This window comes from Somniosus microcephalus, chromosome 16 (assembly GCF_052327205.1).
Source record: "Somniosus microcephalus isolate GS21.2 chromosome 16, FLI_Smic_1.0, whole genome shotgun sequence".
Classification (NCBI taxonomy): domain Eukaryota; kingdom Metazoa; phylum Chordata; class Chondrichthyes; order Squaliformes; family Somniosidae; genus Somniosus; species Somniosus microcephalus.
The window spans coordinates 106,322,722-106,336,864 of NC_141002.1; positions in this window are offsets into that span (position 1 = coordinate 106,322,722).

Here is a 14,143-nt window from a genome sequence, read left to right on the forward strand (position 1 = left end):
GCAGCATTTGATCGAGTGTGGCATCAAGGAGCCCTAGCAAAACTGAAGTCAATGGGAATCAAGGGGAAAACTCTCCATTGGTTGGAATCATACCTAGCACAAAGGAAGTTGGCTGTGGTTGTTGGACGTCATTCATCTCAATCACATGACATCACTGCAGGAGTTCCTCAGGGCAGTGTCCTAGGCCCAACCATCTTCAGCTGTTTCATCAATGACCTTCCCTCCATCATAAGGTCAGAAGTGGGGATGTTCGCTGATGATTGCACACTGTTCAGCACCATTCGAGACTCATCAGATACTGACGCAGTCCGTGTCCATATGCAGCAAGACCTGGACAACATTCAGACTTGGGCTGACAAGTGGCAAGTAACATTCACACCACACAAGTGCCAGGCAATGACCATCTCCAACAAGCGGCACTCTAACCATCTCCCCTTGACATTCAATGGCATTACCATCGCTGAATCCCCCACCATCAACATCCTGGGGGTTACCATTGATCAGAAACTGAACTGGACCAGCCATATAAATACTGTGGCTACAAGAGCAGGTCAGAGGCTAGGTATTCTGCGGCGAGTGTCTCACCTCCTGACTCCCCAAAGCCTTTCCACCATCTACAAGGCACAAGTCAGGAGTGTGATGGAATACTCTGCACTTGCCTGGATGAGTGCAGCTCCAACAACACTCAAGAAGCTCGACACCATTCAGGATAAAGCAGCCCGCTTGATTGGCACTCCATCCACCACCTTCAACATTCACTCCCTCCACCGCCGGCGCACTGTGGCTGCAGTGTGTACCATCTACAAGATGCACTGCAGCAACTCACCAAGGCTCCTTCAACAGCACCTTCCAAACCCGCGACCTCTACCACTTAGAAGGACGAGGGCAGCAGACGCATGGGAACATCACCATCTACAAGTTCCCCTCCAAGCCACACACCATCCTGACTTGGACCTGTATCGCCGTTCCTTCACTGTCGCTGGGCCAAAATCCTGGAACTCCCTTCCTGACAGCATTGTGAGTGTACCTACACCATATGGACTGCAGCGGTTCAAGAAGGCGGCTCACCACCATCTTCTCAAGGGCAATTAGGGATGGGCACTAAATGCAGGCCTAGCCAGCCAGCGACGCCCACATCCCATCAATAAAAATTTTTTTTAATGTCAGCCATGGCTCAGTGGGTCGCACTCTCTAGGTGGGAGGGGCTAGGAGTGAGCCAGGTGTGACTGGTTGCCTAATTGCAGCTGGGTGTTGGAGGGAGTTTTGTAAAAAGTTGGTGGTGGGTTTTGGGGTGTTGTTTTCAGGTTTTAGGGCCTTTTTGGCCCACAAAAAACAGCCAGATGGCTGCTGAGGGGACCCCTCAGAGGACAATATTCCCGAGAGGAATTTAATTACGGAAGAAACTGTGGTGTGAAGGGGAAAAAAAAGGCCCAAAGATTTGGGCCGGGACCTCAGGAGATTTGGTAAAGAAAATACGGTGGTGGTGCAGTGTGAAGATAAGAAGATTCGAGCCTGGGATATAATCCAGGCGGTTCATGAGGACTGTGGCGAGGGAAGCTGCTTTGCCTGCCGACCGAAGCCGAATGTGGGATTTGAGGTGACGGTCAGTGGCCGTGAGGAGGTGGAAAAACTGCTACTCAGTCTGAAAGTTGGTGAGAAATTCTTGGAGGTGACTCTGCTATATTCAGAGGAGGTGGTGGTTTCATTTTTGAACTTGCCAGTGTACATTGAGGACAAAGTGCTGAGCAAAAAGTTGGAGTCGTGGGACATTAAAATCTGTTCTGAAATAAAGAGGAGGTACTATCCAGGAACACGGGTAGCAGACGGAACCCGGTATGTAAAGGTGCGGATCCCAGAGGGGGTGAGGTCTTTGCCGTACAGTATGAAGTTCGAGACACTGGAAGGAGTGCAGTACTTTCGTGTGCTGCACGATAACCAAGTAAAGGTGTGCTACTATTGTCTGGGACATGACCATCTCGTAAGAAACTGTCCGGATTTGTATTGTTACAATTGCAGTGAGTCGGGACATATCGCTCGGAGCTGCAAGGCGGAGAGCTGTGGGGTGTGTCACAAATGCTCCACCCGCTGTGAGTGTGTGGCAGAAGGGAGTGATATGAGTGATGAGGAGATGGGAGAAGGAGAAGGAGATGAGAGTGGAACGGCCGGAGGAGCGGTGCAGTCGGAGGACACAGCCGGTAAAATGAAGGAGAAAGGAGCACAGGAAGAGGCAGAGGATGGCGGAGCGGAGGACAGAATGGAGATGGCGGAAAACACGCCAAGTGCTGTGGAGGGGAACAAAGACAACAACGGGCAGTGAGGGTCGAGTGCAGACTCGAGCCTTAGTGCGGTTCGGCTCCCCCTGGGGAGTCTGGTGGCTGCGGGGGGAGAGGAGGCGGGAGTGGGGTGTGTGGTGGATGTGGGTGCTCCGGGCAGAGGCAGGGAGTCGGATATCTTGGTGAGCGGGAGGGGGCAGGACGGGGAGAGGGAGCAAGAGACAGGAGCCTTAAAGGGACAGCAGGATGGGATCGGCGAGATAGAGACGTCAGAAGGGAACAATTAAGGTACGCCATTGTCCTATGGAGAGAGGGAACAGGGTGCAAGGGTCAGAGGTGGAGATATGGTCGAAGGGAGCGGCACAGTGGGAGAAACTGCGATAGCAGGAAGACTCTCTATGGGAGATGAAGTATCTGACGGGGAGCAGGATTATGTATCGGGCGGGGAGCAGGCACAGGGGGTTGCAGAAGAGCTTGAGTGTGAGGAATTAGAGGGGGACAGAGACATGGAAGTCGGGGGTGGGGTGGCATCATGTGGAAAGGGAAAGGTTAGTGAGGGGCAGAAGGAGGGAGGAAGGGCAGCTCTTGGGCCCAAACTTAATGCAAGGAAGAGGCTGAAACAGCAGGGAGGGGTCAAACAGGAGGGGAAAAAGAGTCGGAGGCTGCAGGAAAAAGCAACAGCTGCCCGAGAAGTTGGGAAGGAGCATGTGAGGAGGGAAGGGCCAGAGATTAAATGATGGAGAGATTATCAGGCATACTTCCCTTCTTTGGAGCCATGATTACATTGGTCTCGATTAATGTGAATGGACTGAGGGGTGAGAAGAAATTGCAGCAGTTGTTGCAGGGTTTTAAAGGTTCGGACTTGTTGTGTCTGCAAGAAACTTTTGGGATGAGGATATTCTAGAAAGAGTTCAGAAGGTTTGAAAGGGAGCGGTGTTTGCAAGTTGTGCAAACAATAACCGTAGAGGGGTGGCTGTTTTGGTGACTCCGTCCATAAAAGAGAACGTTGCCTTGATGGACAAGGATGCTGAGGGGAGATTTTTACGGCTAAGGGTAAAAATGGAGGGATTTAATTGCGATCTTTTTAATATCTATGCACCGAACGACCATTGCAAGCGTCACGAGTTTTTTCGGGGGTTATTCACTGAAGCGGCAGAGGTGGAAAATCCTTGTATAGTGGGGGAATTTAATGTATTTTTATCTCGGATGGACATTTCAGCCCAGGCTTGTAATAAGGGAACATCTATAATTATGGAGGATTTTAACTATCATATAAATTGGACGAATCAAATTGGGCAGGGCTGCCTTGAGGATGAGTTCATTGAGTGTATTAGGGATGGGTTTCTTGAGCAGTATGTAACTGAACCAACCAGGGGGCAAGCAACCTTAGATCTGGTCCTGTGTAACGAGACAGGATTAATTAAAAATGTCCTAGTAAAGGATCCCCTTGGAATGAGTGACCATAACATGGTTGAATTCCATATTCAGTTAGAGGGTGAGGAGGTTGTATCTCAAACAAGCGTGCTAAGCTTGAATAAAGGAGACTATGAAGGTATGAGAGCGGAATTGAGTAAAGTGGATTGGGAAAATAGGTTAAAGGATAAGACGATACATGATCAGTGGTGTACATTTAAGGAGTTATTTTACAACTTCCAAAAAAAGTATATTCCACTGAGAAAAAAAGGGTGTAAAAAAAAAGACAGCCATCCGTGGCTAAGTAAAGAAATTAAGGATAGTATTCGACTAAAAACAAGGGCATATAAGGTAGCCAAATCTAGTGGGAGGATAGAGGATTGGGAAAACTTTAAAAGACAGCAAAAAATAACAAAAAGATTGATTAAGAAAGGGAAGATAGATTATGAAAGTAAATTAGCAAAAAATATAAAGACAGATAGTAAGAGTTTTTATAGTTATATAAAAAGAATAGGGGTGGCTAAAGTAAATGTTGGTCCCTTAGAGGATGAGACCGGGAAATTAATGGTGGGAAATATGGAGATGGCAAAAACACTGAATGAATATTTTGTATCAGTCTTTACAGTAGAGGACAGCAAGAATATCCCAACACGTGACAAGCAGGGGGCTATAGGGGGGGAGGAGATAAACACGATCAAAATCACTAAGGAAGTGGTACTCGTTAAAATAATGGGACTCAAGGCAGATAAATCACCTGGACCTGATGGCTTACATCCTAGGGTCTTGAGGGAAGTGGCGGTAGGGATTGTGGATGCATTGGTAATAATCTTCCAAAACTCCCTGGACTCAGCAAAGGTCCCGGCAGACTGGAAAACTGCTAATGTAACACCCTTATTTAAAAAGGGCAGCAGACAGAAGGCTGGAAACTATAGACCGGTTAGCCTAACATCTGTGGTAGGTAAAATTTTGGAGTCCATTATTAAGGAGACAGTAACAGGATATTTGGATAATCATAATTTAATAAGACAAAGTCAGCATGGTTTTATGAAGGGGAAGTCATGTTTGACAAATTTGCTGGAGTTCTTTGAGGAAGTAACATATAGGGTGGATAAAGGTGAACCAGTGGACGTAGTGTATTTAGACTTCCAAAAGGCATTTGACAAGGTGCCACACAAAAGATTATTGCTTAAGATAAAAAATCACGGGATTGGGGGTAATATTCTGGCATGGATAGAGGATTGGCTATCTAACAGAAGGCAGAGAGTTGGGATAAATGGTTCATTCTCAGACTGGCAATCAGTAACCAGTGGTGTTCCGCAGGGGTCAGTGCTGGGTCCCCAACTCTTTACAATCTATATTAACGATTTGGAGGAGGGGACCGAGTGTAACACATCAAAGTTTGCAGATGATACTAGGATGGGAGGGAAAGTAGTGAGTGAGGAGGACATAAAAAACCTGCAAGGGGACATAGACAGGCTAAGTAAGTGGGCAGAGATTTGGCAGATGGAATACAATACTGGAAAGTGTGAGGTTATGCACTTTGGCAGGAAAAATCGTCGAGCAAGTTATTATCTTAATGGCAAGAAACTTGAAAGTACTGAAGTACAAAGGGATCTGGGGGTCCTGGTGCACGAAACTCAAAAGGTTAGTATGCAGGTGCAGCAAGTGATTAAGAAGGCCAATGGAATGTTGGCTTTCATTGCTAGGGGGATAGAATATAAAAATAGGGAGGTATTGCTTCAGTTGTACAAGGTATTGGTGAGACCGCACCTGGAATACTGCATACAGTTTTGGTGTCCATACTTAAGAAAGGACATACTTGCTCTCGAGTCAGTACAAAGAAGGTTCACTCGATTAATCCCGGGGATGAGGGGATGGACATATGAGGAGAGGTTGAGTAGATTGGGACTCTACTCATTGGAGTTCAGAAGAATGAGAGGCGATCTTATTGAAACATATAAGATTGTGAAGGGGTTGGATTGGGTGGATGCGGGGAGGATGTTCCTGATGATGGGTGAAACTAGAACTAGGGGGCATAGTCTTAGAATAAGGGGCTGCTCTTTCAAAACTGAGATGAGGAGGAACTACTTCACTCAGAGGGTGGTAGGTCCATGGAATATGCTGCCCCAAAAAGCTGTAGAAGCTACATCATTACATAAATTTTAAACAGAAATAGACAGTTTCCTAGAAGAAAAGGGAATTAAGGGTTACGGGGAGCGGGCAGGAATTTGGACATGAGTCTAGGTTCGGATAGGTCATGGCCCTGTGGGTAGCGGAGCGGGCCCAGGGGCCGTGTAGCCTGATCCTGCTTCTGTTTCGTGTGTCTAATTCTGTTAGATTCAGGAGATAGTCCTGTCATAGTGGATTGGCGGTTAGGATCAGGTCAGCCATGATCTTATTGAATGGCGGAGCAGGCTCGAGGGGCCAATTGGCCTACTCCTGCTCCTATTTCTTATGTTCTTATGTTCTTATGACCTTTAAGGATGATAACTCCAGAGGGATGATTGTAAAAATGATGGCAAATTTAAATTTGAGACTTATGGAGGGACCGGAACCCCATAAAAAGGGAGTTCTCCAGATCAGGTTGGGTGGGTGATGTTTTAAAACAGCCGAATAGATTTTGTGTTAATGCAGGAAGTGTTAAGTTCTGAGGTGATGGAGATTTATTATAAAAAAGTAGTTTTTAGTGATCACTCGGCTTTGGTTCTTAGAATTAGGAACAGCAGAGTTAAGATCAGTTCAGGGGCGTGGATTTTAAACAATCAATAACTGAAAGAAATTGCTAATAAAGAAAGGATTATAAATATAATAAAGGATGCTTGAAGGAACCTTTGTTCTTGAAAGAAAGAAGAGTTTGGTGGGATAATTTCAAGTATGAGGTAAAGGTTTTTTCGGTACGTTATGGGAAAAAGAGGGCGGCAGCTAACCAGCATCGAGAAGAGAATATAAACAAAAGGTTTACGGATGTCTGTAAAGCAGTTGACGGAGGGGATAAGGGAGCGGAGACTAAGTTCCGGGTGCTAAAGGAAGAGTGGGAATTATTGCAAGCTGAAAAATGCAAGGGGGCCATTCTCCGTGCAAAGGCTAGAGATGCATTGGAGGGCGAAAGATGCACCAGATATTTTCTAGAGCAAGAAAAGCTGCGACAGAGATTATCGTTAATTGAAGAGTTGAAGGTTGGGGAGAAGATCATTCATGAAAGTGGGGAGATTTTAGAGGCGGCTAGCAGCTTTTATCAAGAGTTATATACTAGAGAAGACATTTCCAATTTGGCGATGGAGAAGGTTACTGCTTTTATTGAAGAGGGTTTAAAGGAGGATGAGAGAAGCATGTGTGATAAAGAAGTAGGATTAGCGGAAATAAAAGTAGCAATAAGTGGAATGAAGGGGGGGAAAAGCCCAGGGTCCGATGGACTAAGTGCAGAATTTTATAAAGAATTTTGCGAGATTTTAAGTCCATTGCTCTTAGAAGTTTTTAAGGAAATTAAAATTGAGGGAAGCCTGGCCCCATCTATGAGGAGAGGGATCATAAGCTTAGCTTATATAAAAATAAAGGGAATAGACGGGATCTGAAGAATTGGAGGCCCATCACATTATTAAATGTGGATTATAAGATCTTGGCGAGGGTTATGGCAAATCGTTTGAAGGAGGTGTTACCGCAGATAGTTTGGCCCTCTCAGTCCTATGGAGTCATAGGCCGGGACATCGCAGACTCTGTGGTCTCAATCCGAGATGCGATAGAGCTCATGGAAGAGAGTGGGAGGGAGGCTTACGTATTGGCCCAGAAATTCGTGTCGGGGGCTTCCCGCGGGTGCAAGCCCCCGACCTACACTTACCTATCGCGTCGACATTTGAGGCCTGGGCCTGCGTGGATTTCCGTTTTTCTGAGGATCACTCCCGGGCAGCGTCTGACGTCACGCCGCCCAGGAGTGCAGCCAGCGCGAAGCGTCCAGCGCGGAGTGTAAGTGAGACACGCCCTGTGAGGTCGCATTAGCATAGGACACGCCCCCAATCTTTCTCACAAGCTGCAAAGTCTTGTTATATGCAGAGCAGGATTTTTAGTAGGTTCTTTGTATTTTTATGAATCTTTTGGTAACTTTTATAAACTTTTAAATACTTTTACATGATTTTGAAGAATCTGAAGTAGTTTTAAACAGAATTTAAGCAATTTAAAGAGCTTTAAAAGCCCTGAAAGCATTCTTTTCATTCAATTTATTTAATTAGCAACGTGAAATGGCTGGAATGAGCACAATTCACGTCATTAAAAGAACTCAAAATTTCACTGACGATGACCTCAGCAATCTCCTCAACAAGGTGCAGGCGCAGCGCCTGCGCATCATTGGGAATGAGAAGTCCAGGGCGCCGCGAAAAGGACAGATGATAGCTTGGTCTTTCAAGTGGCAGCATAGGGCTCCAGTCACGGGGAGGGAAAAGGCGCAGGAAACGTTAGGGTGTCACCTTTTGCGCGGAGTGGGCCTTTGGCATAGCGGTAAGCATCCCCGCCGCTGGGCCAGAAGGAGTAGGGTTTCGAACCCCGCTCCACACAGTCCCAGCAAGTGGAGTCGGAGCTCCGACTCTAAATTCTGGGTTGACATCCAGCGGAATACTTGCGTCCGTGGGTGTGGGTGCCCCCCCCCCCCTCGTATGGGTTGTGGGAGCCCGTAAAACCCTCCCGCCATAGGACTAACCACCCTAATGGCTGGTATGAAGATGGTTACTGTCACGGAAGGAGCGTTTAACGCGGCCAGAAATCCTTCCACCACTTCATACAGTTCCCCAAAGGGAACAGTGTGAAGAAACATACGACGACGACCTTTTGCACAATGCACCTCCTTGGACCCTCAGTCACAGATGCGAGGGGGCAAATTTTTCAATTGTTAAATTTTTCATTTTATTGACATGTTAAATGTTGTCTTTGCTTTTTTCATTGAAATGTATATTTGTGACTGAAAGGATATGTAACCTTTTCGTTTAAACAGTACAGCATGTAGTCACTTTGTAAAAGATTTCAACTTTTATTGGAGCAAAAGTATTTTTACAACTGTTTGAAAATTAGAAAATAGCTAGTTTCCACCTTGAATGTCTTTATTGCACTAAGAAACCAGAAAAAGTCACGTTAAACTGTTTACAAATTTTTTTCTGAACTATTCATGTTTACAAATGTTTGAAAAGTAGAAAATAGCTAGTTAACATTTAAAAGTTATCAACTATCTACATCAAAACTGAACCTGAAAACTGTTTGCTGATGCAATAAAAGTTCACTGCTTCACTTTAAATTGTGTCTGCTCCTTTCTTTGCCATGCGGGGGGAGGGGGAGGTACAAGGCGACACTACCTCGTGAAGGTGTTGGCTACTAGCAGTTCCCGAGCAGCCTTACTTTCGGAAGCACTTGGCTCCTCCCCATGAGGCCTGGCCACAGGCACATTGGCATCGCTTAAGTCCTCCATTTCAGCAGGGAGCTCTTCTGCAGTGTTAAGGGTCAGTCCTTCCTGCAGGGCAAAGTTATGCAAAGCACAGCAGGCCATCACAATCCTTGTCACTTTCTGGTGAGAATACTGCAAGGTCCCCCCTGACCTATCCAGACACCGGAAGCGTGATTTCAGAACTCCGATTGTCCTCTCCACCACTTGACGTGTGGACACGTGTGCCTGGTTGTATCTCTCCTGAGCCTCATTATTGGTCTTGCGGTAGGGAGTCATCAGCCATGGTCTTAGCGGGTAGCCCTTGTCTCCCAATATCCATGCGGATCCTTGAGGCAATTTGCTGAGGGCAGCATATAAGTTAGAGTTATGGAGGACGAAGGAGTCATGATTACTTCCCCGGTGCACTGCATTCACGTTTAGGATCCTGAGGTGCGCATCACATACTATCATAACATTCAATGAATGATAACCCTTCCTGTTGGTGTATGTCACAGGTGCATCCAGTGATGCCTTCAATGCAATATGGGTTCCATCGACGGCCCCAATCACTTTGGGGAATCCAGCAATGCGATGAAATGCAAGGGCCATCTCCTTTTGATGTCGAGTGGACAAGTCATACTTAATTAACTCTGAAAGCCTACGCATAATGGCACCTGTGACCTGGTGAATGCAGACCCTCGCAGCATTCTTAGAGATGCTGCTTATGTCACCGGTGCCTGCTTGAAATGACCCACTTGCAAAGAAGTTCAATGCTGTGGTTGTCTTCATGTTCACTGACAAGGCAGTGCGGGTCTTCGAGTGTGGTTGAAGGTCCTCCTTCAACATGTCACACAGTCGGTGTTAAGTCTGTGTGTTATAGTGAGAATTACTACACAGACCACAAGAGTAAATTTTAACAGGTCTTTACTAGTCGAAGGTCAGGGCGGAACTGCCCAATAAATCATTACACAGCACTTATATACCGGTGTGGTCACCACCGGTATTACAGTATACAGCAGCCAAGATAAAGTAGTGCAACTCTTAAAATAGTTCTCTTAAAGGTGGAACGGTTACATACACCACAATCCTCCCTTTTTAGCTTAACAGTATATATTCTCCATTAACATAACATAACAACATATATACACAACTTCATGTAAAAACAGTTCACAGATTCAGTCTCTCTGGAGGCTTCCTGACTCGGTCCGGATAACGCCTCGGTGGTGTAGTAGTTTTCGGTGGTGTAGTAGGTTCTTTTGGCAAGGTCGATTCGGCTTGAATGCCAGTGTCGGGTTCATCTGATTCCAGTATCACCGGATCGGAGGTAGATACTATGGGTATCTCTGCTTCATCATTAGGCGTATAGAGTTGTGGAGTAGGTTGTCCCTTTTCAGATGACTCTATGATCTGGTCAACATGGCGCCTTATTATGCTTTCACCAATGTCCACGGTATACATCAGCGGTCCTAGTCGTGTGCAAATAGTTCCAGGCTGCCATTTCTCGGTACGGTAGTCCCGGGCCAAAACTTGTTGACCTATCTGGAAGGTTCTAGTTGGCCTTTCATTCATGCCTTGAAATTGCCGGTTCTCTACGTCCCTTCTGATGTTTGGCTTGATCAAATCCAGCCGGCATCTTAGTCTTCTATTGAAAAACATCATGGCGGGAGTTTGGTTTGTAACCACATGTGTTGCATTCCTGTACGCCAACAAGAAGTTATCTACCTTATGTTGTAGATTTATGTCTTCATTACCCATGGCCTTTATGGCCTTCTTGAAGGTCTGGACAAACCTTTCAGCTAATCCATTGGTGGCGGGATGGTATGGGGCGGACGTGTAGTGCTTAACCCCATTGTTTTTTAAGAACTTCCTGAATTCTTCGGACACAAATTACGGTCCATTATCAGAACAGATCTGTTCCAGCAGCCCATTTCTGGCAAATATGGTCCTTAATACTGTGATGGTTTTTTCCGTGGTGGTGGAGGGCATCTTTATTACCTCCGGCCACTCGGAGTGTGCATCCACCGCGATTAAGAACATTGAGTCCATAAATGGACCAGCAAAGTCGATATGTACCCTTTGCCATGGAGATGAGGGCCACTCCCATGGATGTAGAGGGGCTTGTGGTGAGGCGTTTTGGACCTTCTGGCATCCTAGACAGCTCTTGGTCATTTCTTCGATGTCTCCATCGATACCTGGCCACCACACAAACGCTCTGGCTAGGTTCTTCATTTTCACTCCACCCAGATGCCCCTCGTGAAGCTCTTTTAGCACTTTATGCTGGAGTTTGGGTGGAATCACCACTCTGGATCCACACATCAAAGTTCCTCGGCACACTGACAGCTGCTCTCTTCTTTGCGAGAATGCTGGCAACAGTGGTTCACCATGTGCTGGCCATCCCTTCACCGTTAAATCGTAGACTCGTGAGAGAGTCGGGTCATTTCTCGTTTCCTTTTCGATGGTAGAATTTGTTACTGGTAGACATTCCACTATGGTTGAGTGGAACATCTCCACTGGGTCCACTGTAGGCGCCTCTTCTACCGTTGGCAACGGTAGGCGCGATAAACCATCAGCATTCCCATGCTGTTTTGATCCTTTGTATTCTATGTCATATTGGTGTGCCCCTAGGAAAAGGGACCACCTCTGTAGCCTTTGCGCTGTCATAATGGAAACGCCCTTTTTAGGGTTGAATATGGATACCAACGGCTGGTGGTCTGTCAGCAGTGTAAACTTCTGGCCCTGCAGGTAATGATTAAACTTCTTTACTCCCCACACCAGGCTGAGAGCCTCCCTATCTATCTGAGCATAGTTGCGCTCAGCGGAGGTCAATGATCTGGATGCAAATGCGACTGGCCTTTCCAAGCCATTTGGCAACTTGTGTGAGAGTACTGCTCCAATACCATAAGGAGAAGCATCACAAGCTAAACGAATAGGTAGCGTTGGGTTGAAATGAGCCAACACTTCCTCTGAGGTGATCAATGCCTTGCTTTTGCGAAAGGCCTTCTTACAGTCCTCGCTCCACTTCCATGGTACTTCTTTCTGCAAAAGAGCATTCAGCGGGTGCAGCACCGTGGATAGATTTGGCAGAAACTTATGGTAATAGTTAATCAACCCTAGGAACGACCTCAACTGGGATACATTTTCCGGAGCGGGAGCCTTCACAACAGCTTCGACTTTGTCAGGTGACTTGTGCAGCCCCTCCTGGTCAATGACATGACCACAGTACGAGACCCGTTTCTGAAAGAACTCACATTTCTGGCGATTAACTCGAAGTCCATATTCCTTCAATCTGGTGAGCACCAGTTTCAAATTTGCAAGGTGTTCCTCATCGTCATCTCCTGTAATCAGGATATCGTCCAAGTAACATTGAGTGTTTCGAATTCCCTGTAATACCTGCTCCATGGCCCTCTGCCAAATTGCTGGAGCCGAAGCCACTCCAAAAACCAGTCTATTATATCGATACAAGCCTCTGTGCGTGTTGATTGTGAGATACTGGCGCGACTCTTCCTCAACTTCCATCTGTAAGTACGCTTGCGCCAGGTCTATCTTGGTGAAGTGTTTCCCGCCAGACAATGAAGCAAAGATATCCTCAATCCACGGAAGCGGATATTGCACCGTGTGAAGCACCGGATTAACTGCGATCTTGAAGTCTCCACAGATGCGGACCTTCCCCGGTTCCCCTGGCTTGTTACTCGATGAACGCTTCATGACGGGAACAATGGGCGTGGCCCACTCACTCCAGTCCACCTTAGACAGTACTCCTGAACGTTCTAGCCCTTCCAGCTCAGCTTCCACAGCAGGTCGTTTCGCATAAGGTACCGGTCTGGCTTTGAAAAATTTTGAGTTTGCATGTTCTGCAATCTTGATTTTTGCCTTAATTCCTCTTAGTGTTCCCAGTCCCTGTTGGAACACCTCTTTAGCCTCATCCAATATTCTGGACAATTGTTCAGGTTTGACATTTTTTTTTCCGGAATCTACCGTCATTGCTTTTAGGGAGTGCCAGTCCATATTTATTTTCCTGATCCACTCCCGTCCCAGAAGTGGTGGACCTCCCTCAGGTAGTACATATAAGTCCATTCCTTGGTGTTCTTTGCCCTTGTGTATCACCTTGACTTTTATCTTTCCGATGGGGTATACTCTTTGCCCCGTGTATGTCTGCAATACTATCTCCGTATCCCGTAGGGGAATATGTGTGAATAACCTTTTGTAATCTTGCTTATTCATGACCGTCAACGCCGATCCGGTGTCCAATTCCATCTTCACTTGGACTCCTGCTATCTGCAGTGTGACCCAGATAGTTTGTAGGTCAGCTTCCTTACTCACATTGTGAATTCTCAGACTACCCAGTTCCTTGCTGTTGGAGTCTGAATCCGAATTCTGTTCATCCGAACTCTTCTCAGCCACCTTATGTACCTTTCTGCACTTTTCCTGCGGTGACTTTTTGTTGCTGGTCTTCTTTCCTGACCGGCATACTTTAGCTATGTGACCAAGCTTGCCACATTTTCTACATTCCTGGTTTTTAAACCAGCATTGGTTCTGATCGTGTGTTGTCTTTCCACAACGATAACATTTCGTTGTACCCAAAGCCATTTGATCTACGCTGAGTACCGCTGCCTTCAGCTGCATTTCCACAGTGCCTCTCGCTGCGGCTTCGTGCAATGCTGCAATAGTGACAGCCTTATCAAGTGTAAGATCATTCTCTTCAAGCAGCCGCTTTTGTGTTCCTTCTTTCGACAATCCACGCACGAATTTGTCTCTCAGTGCCTCTGTCAGACTTTCCTCAAACTGACAGTATTTCGCTAGCTTACGCAGTTCAATTAAATACTCCGCGTTGCTTTCCTCTTTCAGTTGCGTTCCCGCATAAAATTTAAATCGTTCCGCTAACATCAGCGGTGTGGGGTTCAAATGATTTTTCAGGACAGCAACAATTTTAGCGAAAGTCTGATCCGCCGGTTTAGCTGGTGATAGAAGATGCTTCAATAGCCCGTATGTCTTCGCACCCATTGAGTTTAGTAAGGTTAGTGCTTTATCTTCATCTGATATTTTATTTGCCTTACAG